The sequence below is a fragment of the Ambystoma mexicanum genome, chromosome 10 (genome assembly GCF_040938575.1).
Source record: "Ambystoma mexicanum isolate Mex_15411 chromosome 10, UKY_AmexF1_1, whole genome shotgun sequence".
In the NCBI taxonomy this organism is placed as follows: Eukaryota; Metazoa; Chordata; class Amphibia; order Caudata; family Ambystomatidae; genus Ambystoma; species Ambystoma mexicanum.
In genome coordinates this window covers 20,886,765-20,905,612 of record NC_090932.1, presented here as the reverse complement: position 1 = coordinate 20,905,612, position 18,848 = coordinate 20,886,765, and the positions used below count along the sequence as shown (strand labels likewise).

The 18,848-nt window shown below is 48.7% G+C and overlaps 1 protein-coding gene across 3 annotated transcripts in view; it reads right to left on the bottom strand.

The window, feature by feature from the left end:
* Window positions 1-18,848, bottom strand: part of LOC138491108 (probable cation-transporting ATPase 13A4) — a 1,567,030-nt gene that overhangs the window by 669,462 nt on the left and 878,720 nt on the right. The window lies entirely within an intron of this gene.

Genomic DNA, 18,848 nt, shown 5'->3' with positions numbered 1-18,848 from the left:
TAAATGTGGCAATGACCAACATTCACAATCTTGTCTGGATGTGACGCAAGCTAATATTCACAATTCTATCTAAATGTGGCAATGACTAACATTCACAATCCTGTCTAGATGTGATGTGAGCTAATATTCACAATTTTATCGAAATGTGGCAATGGCTAATGTATGCAATTCTATCTAAATGTAGCACAGGCTAACATTTACAATCCTGTCTATATCTGACGCGAGCTAATATTCACAACTCTATCTAAATGTGGCAATGGCTAATATTCGTAATTCTATCTAGATGTGGCACTGGCTAACATTTGCAGTCCTGTCTAGATGTGACGCGAGCTAGTATTCACAATTCTATCTAAATATGGCAATGGCTAATATTCTCAATTCTATCTAGAAGCAACGCAAGCCAACATTTACAATCCTTTCTAGATGTGACATGAGCTAGTAATCACAATTCTATCTAAATTTGGCAATGGCTAACATTAACAATCCTGTTTAGATGTGACGCAGGCTAATATGCACAGTTCTATCTAGTTGTTAAGCTGGTAAGAATTAATATCGTGGTCTGCTATGTTCTGAGGGTAGGTTGAGTGGCAGGGCTTCTGGAGTAGAGTGATTGCTCTACTTCCTACCCAGGACACACTTATTTTGATGGTTTCTGCTGGTTGACGGCTGATCGCTGGCCTCCCCTACTGACACCTGCAGACACAGTTTGGATCTGTCAATGTAGGAGCTGCCATTTGCCTTGGGGCCCTTAGCCACAGGGGCTGCACAGGGATAGGGCTGCCCTGCGAGGCTGTGTTAAGAGCAACAATTAGACCAATTCGGATAGGAGGCGGGAGTGAGGAGGGAACAGGGCCAGGTCTGGAGGGGAAGAGGAGATTCAAATGTGCACGGCACGCAGAAAATACAAAATTAGCCCCTAAAACCAGCCAAAATGGACGGAGTGCTTTGGCAGGAACACGCTTACCTTGGGAAAAAACCAGCAGAGTGCTAGAACCGAGGCCATACAGGGCCTAAAGCCTTGCAACACAGTGTTTGGTCGAGTGACCAATCAGGAAAGAGGGCAGGAGAGAACCGGGCTGGGTCTGGTGAGGAAGAGGAGATTCAAATGTGCACAGTGTGCAGAAAATACAAAATTAACCGCTAAAACCAGCCAAAATGGACAGAATGCCTTGGCAGGCACGTTCTTACCTTGGGGAAGAACCCGCAGATTTGGTAGCTCTGACCTTGTCAAGAGGGTATGGGGAGCCCTCTCAGCCTGGGGAAGGAGGACTTCTGGGGGAAAGCCAGAGGCATTGGTCCCCCACAGGGAAAAAGTGGCAGTTAGGAGGGCCCAGTTCTTGTCCCCTCCCTAAGTGCCTGGATGTACTTGGGCAGTACCACTTTTAATCACCTCAAGCATCTGTACATCAACTTTCCTGGTGGAGATTTTCATCAAAATGGCAGCCCACCAGTGTCTCCAGGCAGACAGCTTCAATTAAATGATCTACACCAAGGAGAGGGAGAATCGCTAGGCAGAGAAGCGAAGATCATACTTGACAGTAAGGAACACTACGTGCCACCACCCAGCATGAGCACACGCAGCGAGGGAGCCACTGCGGTGCAACTCCCTGATAAGAACTAGCAGTGAGCGAAATTTTCGCCATCGAAACAAAAAAAGCACACTGGAATCCGCTTCCACCCGTTTTGCCCAGTTCTGTGCGATTTCGCATGGAGTTTGGTGTTTGATTCACCAGTTAGCTTCGTTAAGTGTGACGAGAAAATTCGCAAAGGTCTTTTTTTTCAGTCTGTGCTAATTTCATGGAGCGACACTAGAAACTATGTGCAGTTTCTCAATTTGTTATAGGTTCACGCAGTGTCACCAGAGACTGTTATGCTCACCTGATCTCTGCGGAGGCGTTGGAGCACGGTTGCAGCCCTCTCTGAACTTGAATAACCCCCTTCAGGCCTCTCCCTCAGTAGAAAAGTTGTGAGCAGTGGTACATGGTGATACTGCTCCTGCATGGAGATAACAGTGTGTGAGTGCACCAATCTGTGATTGTTGTACCTCTCGAACCCTTTACCCCAAAGTATTGTTTCTGTGAGCATACGCCGGCCCATAAAGCTCAACTGTGAATTATGGAAGATAAGCTCTCCGTCCTACTACTTCTGGCAGGGGCACGTCAAATGGGATCTAGTTCCTTCACTGATCCCTGATGAGGATTGGTCCAGTCCAGCTGCAACTATGCTTCTCCTTATGATTGGTAAGTCTTTCTTGAGCTCTTGTGATGCTGTTCATTCTGTTTAATGTCTTTATATGTTGCTCCTATTTATGCCCACAATAATGTCTCTCTTCTGTTTTCTTCTGGAAATGCGGCCTCAATGCAGCTGTGAGACGCGAGACGCGACCGGATGGGAGATGGATGCTACCGCAATGTTCGACAGCAGGTAAGTGATGGTTTAAGGAAAAGCACGAAGTATGGCGACACACAACCTTAAAATGACTGTTTTTTTTTTAATGTCTAACCTTGTCTTCTGTTTTTCCTTGCAGGCGCTGCTGTCGACGATAGAGCGTGTCATGCTGCGGTGCCAAGATGAAGATTTCGTCATTCCAGAAAGTGTAAAGATGACTATTTGGTTCGCCAAAGAGAAGTACAGGTAAGCGCAGCTTCCCCCAGTTGGTAAGTATGCTGGCTGGAAGCAGGATGTCCAGGAAGCAGGATCTTCAAAGGTAAGTCTGACCTCAGGTGACGGTGAGCATTACGTTGCTTGCAAGTGCAGAAGAACACGAAGCGTCTGTCTTGAGGATTGGGGCAGCTTATATAGCTGAGATCGTGGGCACGCCCATTAGGGCTGGTTTACCAGCCACACCCTGCTACTCCTAGAGAGTGAGCACGTGCAAAGGCAATCCATTAGCAGCCACACCTAAGAATACACTTGGGGCTGCTTAATGGATGGAATGTTCAAGGTTAATGCATCCTGCTTAAAGGATGGAATGTTCAAGGTTAATGCATCTGAAGTGCTATGTCCATAATAAAAGCTTTTTGGGTTTAAATGGATGTTCTTGTTTACTTTTGTTCATGAGCCTGGGCAGCCCCTGCATGCCTGTGCCCCTGACTTCATGACCAAGACAGCGCTCCCCCTTAAGGCCCCTCTCAAGGGTGGATCTCCTCCCGGGCCTGGTTTGGTGGAATTATTACGATGGAACTGTCTGATTAAACGCAGAGCATGGACGTGTTCACTGGGTTCCCAAGTTCGGTCTTGTTTGTTTGTTTGTTTGTTTATTTGATAATGCGCACCAAACCCTCGGGTAGCTGGGCGCAACAGTTACAAGAGTATTTTAGACTTAGTTACAGCATGTCATTACATAGAAATAGAACAATTTACAGTGCATAAGAAACAATTTACAATTTACAATGCATACAATTTAGGTACGGGGTACATAATACGCAATAGAACGATGGGAGCAGTGGTATGGTACACGCCGTGTCATGCAAATGGTTCAAAGATAGAATCACAGGTGGGTGAACAATATCTAGGTGTCCTTGGTGTGAAGCCAATTTAATAGGTTATGTCTGAATCTCGGGTATGGTTGTTCCACTCTTAGGGCAGCACGGAGTGCATTCCAGGAGACAGCAGCTTTAACTGGGAAGCTAGCTCCCCCTGCTTTAGAAAGTTTGAATCTTGGGATTTCTAGGCAGAGGTGGTTGGATGATCTGGTGTGATGAGTTGAGGCTTTTCTGGTCAGTCTGGCAGAGAGAGAGGGTGGTGCAGCATTGTTGAGGCATTTCAAGGTGAGGGATGCCATTTTGAGGTGAATCCTATCACTAATTGAGGTTTGTAACCTTTCCAGTCAATTAGGTAATACAATTTTGATCGAACCACCTTGGAGTCCAGGATGGATTTGACTTCATATTCTGGTTCTCCATCTATTACTTCGGGTCTGGCGGAGAACTAAGCCGTGTATAGGATCTCATTGGTTTGAGGAGAGAGACATGAAATACGGGGTGAATTTTCATGTGAGATGATAACGCCAATTTCATGGCGACAGGATTGATTATGGACTTTATAATATAGGGGCCAAGGTATCTTGGGCAGAGAGCTCTTGGCCCCTTCAGGGGAATATACTTGGATGCTAACCACACCTTTTCTCCAATCTGGTAGGCGGTAGCTTCCTTACGATGTCGATCACCAAACAGTTTTTGTCTTTCCTTAGCCTTGGTCAGATGCTCTGTCGCCTCCTTAAGAACGTGAGTGATGGTTTTATGCAAGCTTTTTATGGCTGGCATTTCCAGGGTATTGGTTGGATCAAATACTGATGTCCTCGGATGTGTTCCATGCACAGTGTAGAATGGAGTTTGCCCTGTGCTTGTGTGAACTGAGTTGTATGCATACTCAGCTACCCAGAATATATTTTTCCAAAAATCCTCGGACTGTTGCAACATACACCTGAGATATTGCTCTAAAGTTTGTTTGGTTCGTTCAGTTTGCCCATCAGTTTGAGGGTGATGGCTTGTGGACAACCGGAGATCAATTTTGGCAATCGTACAACACTTTCTCCAAAAGGCAGAAACAAATTGAGTTCCGCGATCAGATACTTATATTGATGGAAATTCATGCAATCGAACAATTTGCTCTAGGAACACAGAAAAGAGAGTTGACACAGTTGGGAGTCCCTTCAGAGGGATGAAATGGGACATTTTGGAGAATAAATATACAACGACTAACATGGTGTTGTATCTATTGCAGGGTGGAAGATCTGTGATGAAGTCCATCGACAGGGTATGCCAAGGTGCTGGCAGTACTGTTAGGGGATGTAGTAAGCCAGCGGGGTTCTGTTTCTGAGACTTGTATTGTGCACAGACACCGCAGGTTTCAATAAATTGGGCAATGTCTTTTCGCCAGGTTGGCCACCAGTAGTTTTGTGTTTCCTTAGCCTGAGTTTTGGCTGTTCCTGGGTGTCCTTCCACTAATGAATCGTGGTAATTTGTGACGATTTGCTTTTGCAGTTCTTGGTCTTGGACATATAATCGTCCTTGAAAATACGGTAAATTGTCTTTGATGGTGTACTGGTCACTTTTTAACAGCCATTCCTGTTGTGTTGATTGATCCATCAGGGATTGCAAACTGGTTCTTGGGTCATCCACACATGTGGAGGCAGCTATTCTGGTTTGAATTCTTTCCTCAGGAATTATGGCTATGGGGTCGGATGCTGTAAAAGCCTCTTTTTCTTCACTCATGCGTGATAGAGCGTCTGCTTTCCCATTGCGTACTCCAGGTCTATAAGTGATAATAAAATCCTATTTCGCGAAAAAGAGAGCCCAACGAAGTTGACGCGTGGATTGTGCTTTGGCGGTTTTCAAGTATTGCAAGTTACGGTGGTCCGTGAGGACAGTGACCTTATGTCTCGCCCCAAGAAGGTAATGTCTCCAGGCCTTGAATGCTGCTTTAATCGCCAGTAATTCCTTATCTGTGATTGCGTGGTTCAACTCGGGGGCTGAAAATTTGCAGGACCAGAATGCAACAGGGTGTAGTTGTCCTGTTTCAGGGTCTCGTTGTGACAATACTGCTCCCATGGCTATTTTTAAAGCATCTGTCTCAACTATGTAAGGTAGGTCTGGTCGTGGGTGTTGAAGGACTGGTGCTGTAGTGAATGCTAGTTTCAACTTCTGGAAGGCTTCTTCAGCTTCTGTCGACCAATGGAACTTTTGATTTTTCTTTAACAAGGAGGTAATTGGATGTACAATTTGTGAAAACCCAGGTATAAACCGACAGTAAAAGTTGGTGAATCCAAGCATGCTTTGTACTCCTTTCGTGCATGTTGGTGAGAGCCATTGGAGGATTGCATCCACCTTTCGTGTATCCATATGTAGGCCTTGTGGTGTAAGCATGAAACCGAGAAACTCGACCTCGGTTACATGGAAAAAACATTTTTCCAACTTGGTACAATTGGTATGGTCGAAGCTTCTCTAAAACTGCCCGGACATAGCCTACATGTTCTTCCATGGACTTTGAGTAGATAAGAATGTCGTCAATGTAAACAAGAGCGCAAACGTCCAGTAGTTCACAGAGTACATCATTCATAAAGAATTGGAATGCTGCGGGGGCATTGCATAGCCCGAAGGGCATGACCCGGTATTCAAAGAGGCCGTACTTCGTGCGGAAGGCCGTTTTCCACTCGTCTCCCTCTTTTGCTCTTACAATCTTAAATCCAGTTTTGTGTAGATTTGAGCATGTTTCACTTTTTCCAGGAGCTCTGGTATAAGTGGTAAAGGATATTGATTTTTTACTGTGATCTGATTGATGGCTCTATAGTCGATGCAAGTTCTAAAGTCCCCCTCCTTTTTAGTCATGAAGAATAAGGGCGAGGAGGCAGGTGACTTGGACGGGCAAATGAAACCGTTCGCCAGGTACTGATCCAGGTAAGTTCTAAAATGCTGATTTTCCTGTTCTGTCAGAGCGTAAATTCGGCTGCAAGGGATCTGGGCTCTGGGTACAAGATCTATTTGACAATCGTAGGGTCTGTGCGGGGGCAGAACATTTGCTTGCTCTTTTTTGAAGACATCCTGGTAACCTTGGTATTCAAGCCGTATGGAGCTGATGAGGTCCAACACGATTCCTTTCTTCGGTTTCAGATTGGTGTCATCTTTTTTGTAACATGTGTCGGCACAATCATGAGGAAATGTCAGAACTCGTTTGCCAGGGCAATCCCAATATCAGCTGGAACTGTGGAACACCGATGAGATCGAAAGTAATGTCCTCTTGATGCCGTCCTGACACAGAAGCTTGATTTCTCGGTGTATTGTGTCACTGGGCTGGATGATAGCTGAGAACCATCCACAGCAGTGACGTTTTCCGATTTCTGCTTCAGTCGGAGAGGAAGGCCGATTCGGAGAGCCAAATCTTGGTCAATGTAGTTACCCACAGCTCCACAATCAATATATGCCTCCAAGGCATGCATTTTTGATGGTTGCTTGTGATTCACCAAAAGCACTGGAAGGAGTGGATGTGAGGTCTGTACGGATTCCTTTTTCATGCTCGACAAGAGGACCCCTACACTTGCCGGGCATTGGCGTTTCCTGAGTTCTGTTCTTCTTCTTCATCAGTTTTGTCTGTTCCCCCAACCGTTTTCTTGGGTGGGTTTACCGGGCAGTCACAGAGGAAGTGACCTGCTTGTCCACACTATAAGCAAAGCTGTTGTTGTCTTGTTTTTTCCCTTTCTGCTTTGGTAAGGGGACTTTGTAATCCACCAATTTGCATTGGCTCAGAATGTTCATGTGGTTTAGTCTGATTCTCAGAAGGTCGTATGTAAACTGACCGCCCCTCTGATCTAGCTTGATCCATTTTCTGATTCTGCAACCTATGATCAAGTTGCACCATCAGGTCTATGTAGTCCACACACCTCTCAGCGGGATTCACCACTTGCGCCAACACAGCCTTAAGTTCTCCACGTAACCCTAGGTAAAAGAGTGTAGTCCTCTTCTCTTCTGGCAAGTTGGTCTGGGCTATCAGACAATTGAAGGTTGCAATATAGGTTATTAGATCTTGACTCCCTTGTCTGAGTGACAACAACCCGTTGTCCAGAGCTTGTCCTTAAGTATGACGGCCAAACAATTTCTCGATCTCATGTTGGAAATTCCCAAAGTTATGGAGTAAAGGGTCATCTTGATTTACCAAAGATATAGGCCAGTCCGCCGCACTACCTCATAAATAAGAGAGTACAAATGCCACTTTGGCTTGGTCATTAGGAAAGGCTCCTGGTCTCCAAAAGAAATGAAGGTGACATTGGTTCATAAATACAGCAAAGTTGTTTGGGTCGCTGATGAAACATTCGGGAGGGGCTAGAGGAACTGCTCCTGGAAGAACCACCTTAACCGGTGTTGATTGTTGTGGTGTGGATGAATGAGAAGAATGGGTCACTCCAGACAGTGTAACCCGTCCTGCTTGTGCTTGTAGCATTTGTCTTGCCAATTTGTCAGTTGTTTCTCAAGTTGCAATAAGTTCCCTCCATAATTCATTGGTTTCCTGTCTTGAAGCATGTACTTCAGCCTGTAATTCCCCTGGTAAGAGGGCTAACTGATTTGTTTCTGAAGTATCCATAACGCCCAGGTAGAGAGTATTAGAGGCTGCGTGTTCTGTTACACTCACCTGGTCTCTCCAGAGGTGTTGGGGCACGGTTGCAGCCCTCCCTGAACTTGAATAACCCCCTTCAGGCCTCTCCCTCAGTAGAAAAGCTGTGAGCAGTGGTATGTGGTGATACTGCTCCTGCATGGAGATACTAGTGTGTGAGTGCACCAATCTTTGATTGTTGTTCCTCTCGAACCCTTTACCCCATAGTACGGTTTCTGTGAGCATACACCGGTCCATAAAGCTCACCTGTGAATTATGGAAGGTAAGCTCTCCATCCTGCTACTTCTGGAAGGGGCGCGTTGAATGGGATCTAGTTCCTTCACTGACCCCTGATAAGGATTAATCAAGTCCAGCTGTGACTATGCTTCTCCTTATGATTGGTAAGTCTTTCTTGAGCTCTTGTGATGCTGTTCGTTCTGTTTAATGTCTTTATATGTTGCTCCTATTTATGCCAGCAATAATGTCTCTCTCCTGTTTTCTTCCCTTAGATGGAAATGCGGCCTCAATGCAGCTGTGAGACGCGAGACGCGACCGGATGGGAGATGGATGCTACTGCAATGTTCGACAGCAGGTAAGCGATGGTTTAAGGAAAAGCACGAAGTATGGTGAAGCGCAACCTTAAACTGACAGTTATTTCGATGTCTAACCTTGTCTTCTGTTTTTCCTTGCAGGCGCTGCTGTCGACGATGGAGCGTGTCGGGCTGCGGTGCCAAGATGAAGATTTCGGCGTTCCGGAAAGTGTAAAGATGAATACTTGGTTTGTCGAAGAGATTTACAGGTAAGAACAGCTTCCCCCAGTTGGTAAGTATGCTTGCAGGAAGCAGGATGTCCAGGAAGCAGGATCTTCAAAGGTAAGTCTGACCTCAGGCGACAGTGAGTGTTATGCTGCTTGCAAGTGCAGAATAACGCGAAGTGTCTGTCTTGAGGATTGGGGCAGCTTATATACCTGAGATCGTGGGCAGGCCCATTAGGGCCGGCTCACCAGCCACACCCTGCCACTCCCAGAGAGTGAGCATGTGCAAAGGCAGTCCATTAGCAGCCACACCCAAGAATACACTTGTGGCTGCTTAATGGATGAAATGTTCAAGGTTAATGCATCTGAAGTGCCATGTCCATAATAAAAGCTTTTTGGTGTTAAATGGATATTCTTGTTTACTTTTGTTCATGAGCCTGGTGCCAAAGACACCAGGACAGTGTCCACCCAGGTCTCCTGTGCATGCGACCCCTGACTTCATGACCATGACAGAGACTTTGTGCAGGTCTTTTTATGATCTGTGCTAGGTTTATGACACAAGAAACTTTAAGTTCTTTTTTTTCCGATCCATACTAGTTTTGGGCAGCAGCACATGAAACTTTGTGCAGTTTTCCATGATGTAAGCTAGTTTCACGCAGCAGCAACACGAAAAACACCTCCATATCATCTTGATTTCATCCCAACACCCTTTTCAGCCCCTCTTTCCACCACCAAATAACCCCAAATATGTTTTCCAGACTTTTTCCGAACCGCGCTTTCCACAGACACCGGCAGCTACCCGCGGAACCAACATGGGGAACGTTTAAAAAAATATGATGCACCTCACGCTTTTCACCATCCAATGAGCGGGTGAGTCTGATGTTTGCGGACATCACGCCTGATTGGCCCAGTGGGGTATCCACAGACTGAATCAGGAAATGAGTCCGCATACCAGACCCAGATATCACAAATTCTTTTTACCTGCTTTCTGGCAGTTTAAAAAAAAATATTGAACGGATTACATCAAATTTACAAAAGCACGCTTTCGGGACCAAGCCACAAATATGGTGAAAATCCGTCTAGCAGCTGTAGGATTGAACAAATCATGTTTTCCATTGCATTTATGAAGATTTCCATACATTTTGGGACCCCCTCTATAACTTTGCCCCCCCTGGACAAAACCGCACCAAACTTCACAGAATCACTCAGAGGGTGCTATATACTTTGTAGAGTTTGGTGAGTATTCGTCCAGGGGGGGCGAAGTTATAAGCCGCCCAAAAAGTGTTATTTCTATGAATTGAGCAACTTAACCATAACGACACGGGTGCTACAGCAGGCGGTGTAATATACACACAGCACACCACTTCTTGCTCGCCAATAGTCAAATATCACTAGGCAGTGGCTACTGGAGTGTGCACATTATGCACCACAGCATGCATTCATGTGGTGGTAGATGGGTGACTTGCATATTCAGAGACCAAGAGCAGGGGTCGTTTCTGATTTCTTAATTCAATGGTATATTCAAGTTGGGTCTAGTTGCTGTGGAGGAGGGGCAGATGTTGAACATCACTATCTTATGTAAAGATCACCATCCACAAGCCTGTAAAGTCCCAGTTTGCATTTCAGATGAGGATGACTGCATGCATTTAACGAGATTTTTTTAAAAAAAGCTTTGGTTGCAGGAGGAACTGCAGCCTTGAGAGCTGGAGATAAATCTTGCATTGTTAAGAATGCAGACTCTTGGGGCATCTCATCCACTTCACATATTGATGGGAATGTACTTAATCTACCTGCCTCCAAGGAACCCTGCTAATGACTCGTGGAAGCCTTGCTAACCCATCATGGCTCCTCAGTGAACAATGCTGTGGGCAGCTTTATGTGTGTCTTCCCTTCCTGTGAGGGTGGGGACATGGGGAGCTATGGAGTAATCTCTCGCTCTCTCTCTGAGGCCCGTGGGGCAACTCTCTTTCAGAAGCATCACAAATACACCTCTGAAGGCGTTCCTTTATGAAATGGCTCAAATGATCTTGCCTCCTGTAAAACAAACCCTCCAGTGAGACTTGTAAATAGCAAACACCTACTTTCTCCTCTGCGGGTAGGGGATACGCCCCACCACTATTTCTCTAGAACCCCTATCCAGAAATACACGTTTATAGAGCTCTTTGAGAGTCAGTAGGTCAGTCTTCAACACATAATGTTGTCTGTTCCTTTCCTGAGCCCTCACTCATGCCCACCTCTGTTGGCTAGGCCCTCACAAGGAACCTCACGCACTAGTCATTTGCCCACATGATGACAGTGTTCCTGTTATTATGTGAATTGATTCTCCCCTTGTAAGCCATGTTAGAAACAGCAGTGCTTCATGTATCCACATGTTAAGGGCTGTTCTTCCTATCTTTGACATCTGGAACCAGAAGAGAGAGCTGAGTGAGTGACAGAAAGCAGACGAGAGTCTGAATGCATGTGAGCAGGGGTTGGGGGGAATCAAGGATATGCACCAGAAACCGGGCCGAGAGAACACAGTGGAACAGGGAGAGTTCAGGAAGAGCAACCACAGAGTCAACGGGACAGGAACCAGAGTGCAATGATTAAGCCGCCCGTCGTCACCTGGCTGGACAGGAACCAGAGCGCAATGATTAAGCCGCCCCTCGTCACCTGGCTGGACAGGAACCAGAGCACAATAATTAAGCCGCCGCTCGTCACCTGGCTGGGCAGGAACCAGAGCGCAATGATTAAGCCGCCCTCATCTCCTGGCCGGGCAGCAACCAGAGTGCAATGATTAAGACGCCCCTCGTCACCTAGCTGGACAGGAACCAGAGTGCAATGATTAAGCCGCCCTCATCTCCTGGCTGGGCAGGAACCAGAGCGCAATGATTAAGCCGCCCCTCGTCACCTGGCTGGACAGGAACCAGAGTGCAATGATTAAGCCGTCCCTCATCACCTGGCTGTACAGGAACCAGAGTGCAATGATTAAGCCGCCCTCATCTCCTGGCTGGGCAGCAACCAGAGTGCAATGATTAAGCCGCCCCTCGTCACCTGGCTGGACAGGAACCAGAGTGCAATGATTAAGCCGCCCTCATCTCCTGGCTGGGCAGGAACCAGAGTGCAATGATTAAGCTGCCCCTCGTCACCTGGCTGGGCAGGAACCAGAGTGCATTGATTAAGCCGCCCTCATCTCCTGGCTGGGCAGCAACCAGAGTGCAATGATTAAGCCGCCCCTCGTCACCTGGCTGGACAGGAGCCAGAGTGCAATGATTAAGCCGCCCTCATCTCCTGGCTGGGCAGGAACCAGAGTGAAATGATTAAGCCGCCCCTCGTCACCTGGCTGGACAGGAACCAGATTGCAATGATTAAGCCGCCCCTCGTCACCTGGCTGGGCAGGAACCAGAGTGCAATGATTAAGCCGCCCTCATCTCCTGGCTGGGCAGCAACCATAGTGCAATGATTAAGCCGCCCCTTGTCACCTGGCTGGACAGGAAGCAGAGTGCAATGATTAAGCCGCCCTCATCTCCTGGCTGGGCAGGAACCAGAGTGCAATGATTAAGCTGCCCCTGGTCACCTGGCTGGGCAGGAACCAGAGTGCAATGATTAAGCTGCCCCTCATCACCTAGCTTGGTAGGAACCAGAGGGCAATGATAAAGCTGCCCCTCGTCACCTGGCTGGACAGAAGCAGGAATGCAATGATTAAGCTGTCCCTCGTCACCTGGTCGGGCAGGATCTAGAGTGCAATTATTAAGCTGCCCCTCGTCACCTGGCCGGTCAGGAGCCAGAGTGCAATGATTAAGCTGCCCCTTGTCACCTGGCCGGGCATGAACCAGACTGCAATGATTAAGCTGCCCCTCGTCACCTGGCCATGCAGGAACCAGAGTGCAATGATTAAGCTGCCCCTCGTCACCTGGCCGGGCAGGAGTCAGAGTGCATGATTAAGCTGCCCCTCATCACCTGGCCGGGCAGGAACCAGAGTGCAATGATTAAGCTGCCCCTCGTCACCTGGCTGGGCAGGAACCAGAGTGCAATGATTAAGCTGCCCCTCGTCACTTGGCTGGGCAGTAACCAGAGTGCAATGATTAAGCCGCCCCTCATCACCTGGTTGGACAGGAGCCAGAGCACAATGATTAAGCCGCCCCTTGTCACCTGGCTGGACAGTAACCAGCATGCAATGATAAATCCGCCCCTCGTCACTTGGCTGGGCAGGAACCAGAGTGCAATGATTAAGCTGCCCCTCATCACCTAGCTGGGTAGGAACCAGAGGGCAATGATAAAGCTGCCCCTCGTCACCTGGCTGGACAGAAGCAGGAGTGCATTGATTAAGCTGTCCCTCGTCACCTGGTCGGGCAGGATCTAGAGTGCAATTATTAAGCTGCCCCTCGTCACTTGGCCGGTCAGGAGCCAGAGTGCAATGATTAAGCTGCCCCTTGTCACCTGGCCGGGCATGAACCAGACTGCAATGATTAAGCTGCCCCTCGTCACCTGGCCGTGCAGGAACCAGAGTGCAATGATTAAGCTGCCCCTCGTCACCTGGCCGGGCAGGAACCAGAGTGCAATGATTAAGCTGCCCCTCGTCATCTGGCTGGGCAGGAACCAGAGTGCAATGATTAAGCTGCCCCTCGTCACTTGGTTGGGCAGTAACCAGAGTGCAATGATTAAGCCGCCCCTCATCACCTGTTTGGACAGGAACCAGAGCACAATGATTAAGCCGCCTCTTGTCACCTGGCTGGACAGTAACCAGCATGCAATGATAAATCCGCCCCTCGTCACCTGGCTGGGCAGGAACCAGAGTGCAATGATTAAGCCACCCCTCGTCACCTGGCTAGGCAGGAACCAGAAGCAGCAACCAGAGTGCAATGATTAAGCTGCCCCTCATCACCTGGCTGGGCAGGAACCAGAGTGCAGTGATTAAGCTGCCCCTCGTCACCTGGCTGGGCAGGAATCAGAGTGCAGCGATGAAGCTGCCCCTCGTCACCTGGCTGGACAGTAACCAGCATGCAATGATAAATCCGCCCCTCGTCACCTGGCTGGGCAGGAACCAGAGTGCAATGATTAAGCCGCCCCTCGTCACCTGGCTGGGCAGGAACCAGAGTGCAATGATTAAGCCACCCCTCGTCACCTGGCTGGGCAGGAACCAGAAGCAGCAACCAGAGTGCAATGATTAAGCTGTCCCTCGTCATCTGGCTGGGCAGGAACCAGAGTGGAATGATTAAGCTCCCCCTCATCACCTGGCTGGGCAGGAACCAGAGTGCAGTGATTAAGCTGCCCCTCGTCACCTGGCTGGGCAGGAACCAGAGTGCAGTGATGAAGCTGCCCCTCGTCACCTGGCTGGGCACGAACCAGAGCGCAGTGATTAAGCCACCCCTCGTCACCTGGCTAGGCAGGAACCAGAAGCAGCAACCAGAGTGCAATGATTAAGCTGCCCCTCGTCACCTGGCTGGGCAGGAACCAGAGTGGAATGATTAAGCTTCCCCTCATCACCTGGCTGGGCAGGAACCAGAGTGCAGTGATTAAGCTGCCCCTCGTCACCTGGCTGGGCAGGAATCAGAGTGCAGCGATGAAGCTGCCCCTCGTCACCTGGCTGGACAGTAACCAGCATGCAATGATAAATCCGCCCCTCGTCACCTGGCTGGGCAGGAACCAGAGTGCAATGATTAAGCCGCCCCTCGTCACCTGGCTGGGCAGGAACCAGAGTGCAATGATTAAGCCACCCCTCGTCACCTGGCTGGGCAGGAACCAGAAGCAGCAACCAGAGTGCAATGATTAAGCTGTCCCTCGTCATCTGGCTGGGCAGGAACCAGAGTGGAATGATTAAGCTCCCCCTCATCACCTGGCTGGGCAGGAACCAGAGTGCAGTGATTAAGCTGCCCCTCGTCACCTGGCTGGGCAGGAACCAGAGTGCAGTGATGAAGCTGCCCCTCGTCACCTGGCTGGGCACGAACCAGAGCGCAGTGATTAAGCTGCCCCTCGTCACTTGGCTGGGCAGTAACCAGAGTGCAATGATTAAGCCGCCTCTCATCACCTGGTTGGACAGGAACCAGAGCACAATGATTAAGCCGCCCCTTGTCACCTGGCTGGACAGTAACCAGCATGCAATGATAAATCCGCCCCTCGTCACCTGGCTGGGCAGGAACCAGAGTGCAATGATTAAGCCACCCCTCGTCACCTGGTTAGGCAGGAACCAGAAGCAGCAACCAGAGTGCAATGATTAAGCTGCCCCTCGTCACCTGGCTGGGCAGGAACCAGAGTGGAATGATTAAGCTGCCCCTCATCACCTGGCTGGGCAGGAACCAGAGTGCAGTGATTAAGCTGCCCCTCGTCACCTGGCTGGGCAGGAATCAGAGTGCAGCGATGAAGCTGCCCCTCGTCACCTGGCTGGACAGTAACCAGCATGCAATGATAAATCCACCCCTCGTCACCTGGCTGGGCAGGAACCAGAGTGCAATGATTAAGCCGCCCCTCGTCACCTGGCTGGGCAGGAACCAGAGTGCAATGATTAAGCCACCCCTTGTCACCTGGCTGGGCAGGAACCAGAAGCAGCAACCAGAGTGCAATGATTAAGCTGTCCCTCGTCATCTGGCTGGGCAGGAACCAGAGTGGAATGATTAAGCTCCCCCTCATCACCTGGCTGGGCAGGAACCAGAGTGCAGTGATCAAGCTGCCCCTCGTCACCTGGCTGGGCAGGAACCAGAGTGCAGTAATGAAGCTGCCCCTCGTCACCTGGCTGGGCACGAACCAGAGCGCAGTGATTAAGCTGCCCCTCATCACCTGGCTGGGCAGGAACCAGAGCACAGTGATTAAGCTGCCCCTCGTCACCTGGCTGGGCAGGAACCAGAGCACAGTGATTAAGCTCCCCCTCGTCACCTGACTGGACAGGAACCAGAGCGCAATGATTTAGCTGCCTCTCGTCAACTGGCTGGACAGGAACCAGAGCGCAATGATTTAGCTGCCCCTCGTCACCTGGCTGGACAAGAACCAGAGCGCAGTGATTTAGCTGCCCTCGTCACCTGGCTGGACAGGAACCAGAGCGCAGTGATTTAGCTGCCCTCGTCATCTGGCTGGACAGGAACCAGAGCGCAGTGATTTAGCTGCCCTTCGTCACCTGGCTGGACAGGAAGCAGAGCGCAGTGATTTAGCTGCCCCTCGTCACCTGGTTGGACAGGAACCAGAGCGCAATGATTTAGCTGCCTCTCGTCACCTGGCTGGACAGGAACCGAGCGCAATGATTTAGCTGCCCCTCATCACCTGGTTGGACAGGAACCAGAGCGCAATGATTTAGCTGCCTCTCGTCACCTGGCTGGACAGGAACCCGAGCGTCACCTGGCTGGACAGGAACCAGAGCGCAATGATTTAGCTGTCTTCGTCACCTGGCCGGACAGGAAGCAGAGTGCAATGATTTAGCTGCCCCTCGTCACCTGGTTGGACAGGAACCAGAGCGCAATGATTTAGCTGCCTCTCGTCACCTGGCTGGACAGGAACCCGAGCGCAATGATTTAGCTGTCTTCGTCACCTGGCCAGACAGGAAGCAGAGTGCAATGATTTAGCTGCCCCGCAATCGAAGGCCTCATCGCACCATTTAAGAGGAAATGCTGAGCATGTGGATCTGATGAGAAGTGCCACATGCTGAGCATGTGGAAGTGACACCAATGTGAAATAACGTGCCCTGTGGCACAGAGAACAGGCTCCATAAGCAGCTGAAAAAGCCACATGAGCAAGACATGCGCATCCTGGGACTTGGGGTAGTGCACTCAACAGGTCACACAGACCAGGGACATTACATGCTCGGACTTGCAAGTTCCTAACAAAAACGAACAATGCCGTATAAGTACAAGGGATTTTGTTTACTCAGGCTCCATGTATGAGGTCTGTCATGAGGTGGAGCAAGTTGGAATGCACAGTCTTGTTTGATTTACAGTCTTTTATTTTTCTCAGTACAACAAAGAAGAACAGAAAACTCAAGATGGAAAAATCTTCTGAACGTTCAAGTGAAGTCTCTCACCCACTCGTCCTGGGTGGCATCTGCTCCTGGTTGTGCATCTCGATGCAGGCTTTCCTGGGTCCTGGATACTTGGCTACATAACAGTACAAGTTTCCCACAACTCTCATCTGACCAGGGTGTCATGCCTCTTCCTACCTGTGCCCAAGCCTTGGACCAACCTGGCTTCTTCTTCGTTCCTTCCTAGTCTTGCAGTTTCTGCTGCCATCTCCTTTAGACAGTACTGCCTCCTCCTTTGGGTCACCACTTCCTCCGGTTGCTAGCTTTTCCAATTCTCTACCGCGACCTTCAGATAGGATCACCTCTTTCACCATTTCACTGCCTCTTTCTGATGGTACTGTCTCCTGCCAAATCATGTTATTATCTCATCCTAATGTAATAATCTCCTTCAACTCTTTACTCCCCCATCTTGATGTTATCTCCTTCTCCCATTCTTCAATACCACCTTCTGATGTTACCTCCTCCTCCAGCTCCACACCACCTTCTGCTTTATCCTTACCCCCCTCTCACCCTCAACAACCTCCACAATACACTTGTTTCTGTATCACTCACCAAACTCCTCCAACCACCAGACCCAACCTGGTTCAACAGCTTCCACCCTCTCAGTGAGAGTCCTGCTTTATACAAGTTAGTAACCTGCTCCCCTGGACAGGCTATGTGAAGAAGGGAGGCCACACTGAATAAACAAGTAATTGTTTATTTCACACGGAGCTCGCCAGTCGCCCCTCTTCCTTCAGGCCGCCTTTCATCTCTCCCCAACTGCCGTTCCTCGCTGCGGTCACGCGACTCTCATTACAACCAAGCTCGAGAGCGCGCGTGACCGCCGCGAGGCACATTCCATTCTTTACATATCTTCCCCCTCAAACAGAGCAAATATACATCATGTAATACTTATAACTGTAATGTAAAACTTAACAACTATAGTTAAAATTAATCAGAGAATTTGTTTGAACCAGAATATAACAGAAAATCGACAGACTTGTACAACTTGCACTTGACCTAGTATCCTCCGTGTACATTTACATTAAAAGATACTTTAAACACGACCTGAACACTATAATGTCAAGTCTCATAATCCCTCATCCACACCGGCTTAGACCTGGCTCTGTGTAAAGAATCCTCTTCGACTCTTGACCTTTGACTATCATCTTCTCTGACCTTCCCACCTGTCCTTTCCCTGTTTTCATCCGGCACCTCTCCTCTCACCTTTTCATTAAATTTAATGTTATTCCTCTCCACCTTCCTCAACTGCTCCTCATCTTCACTCCTTTTCTCATCACCCGCCTTCGCCAATCTTCCTTTCGACCAAACTTCCCCACCTTCCAGAACTACCACATTACTTTTTACTGCACATATTTTCTTAGGACCCAGAAATCTACTTTCCACACACTTGTTTACTAGTCTAGGATTTTTGACATACACTTTTTCTCCCACCTTCCAATCACGTTCCTTCACTCTCATCCTGTCATCAAACAGTTCCTTATTTCTTTCTTGACTTAATGCAATAAGTTTCATAATCTGATTTCGGTCCACATTGACCACTTTGGCCATTCCTAGCCATCCTGGACAAAGCCTTGTCCCAGGCTCCCTTCCCTTCATAGAAACAAATGGGGATACTCCCGTCACTGAATGAGGCGTAGTGACATAATTCCATGTCAGCATCCTTAATACTTCCCTCCATGGTTGCCTAGAATTCATGGCCATCTGCAGGCCCCCTTTTATGTACCTGTTAACTCTTTCAACAAGTCCATTTGCTTTAGGATTATACAGAGCCGTCCTTGTGTGTTTTATACTGTATCCTGCAAGAAACTTTTTCATTGCCCCAGACACAAATTGTACCCCATTATCTGACACAATTTCCACCGGGACCCCTTCCTTAAGAAATACTTTTTCTAAGAATCCAATCAACTCCCTTGCCGTGACCTCCCTTACAGCCTCCCACTCAAACCATTTGGAATGAAAATCCACTACAACAAATACGAACTTTAAGCCATCTCCCAGACCTGCCACAGGACCCATTATGTCCAC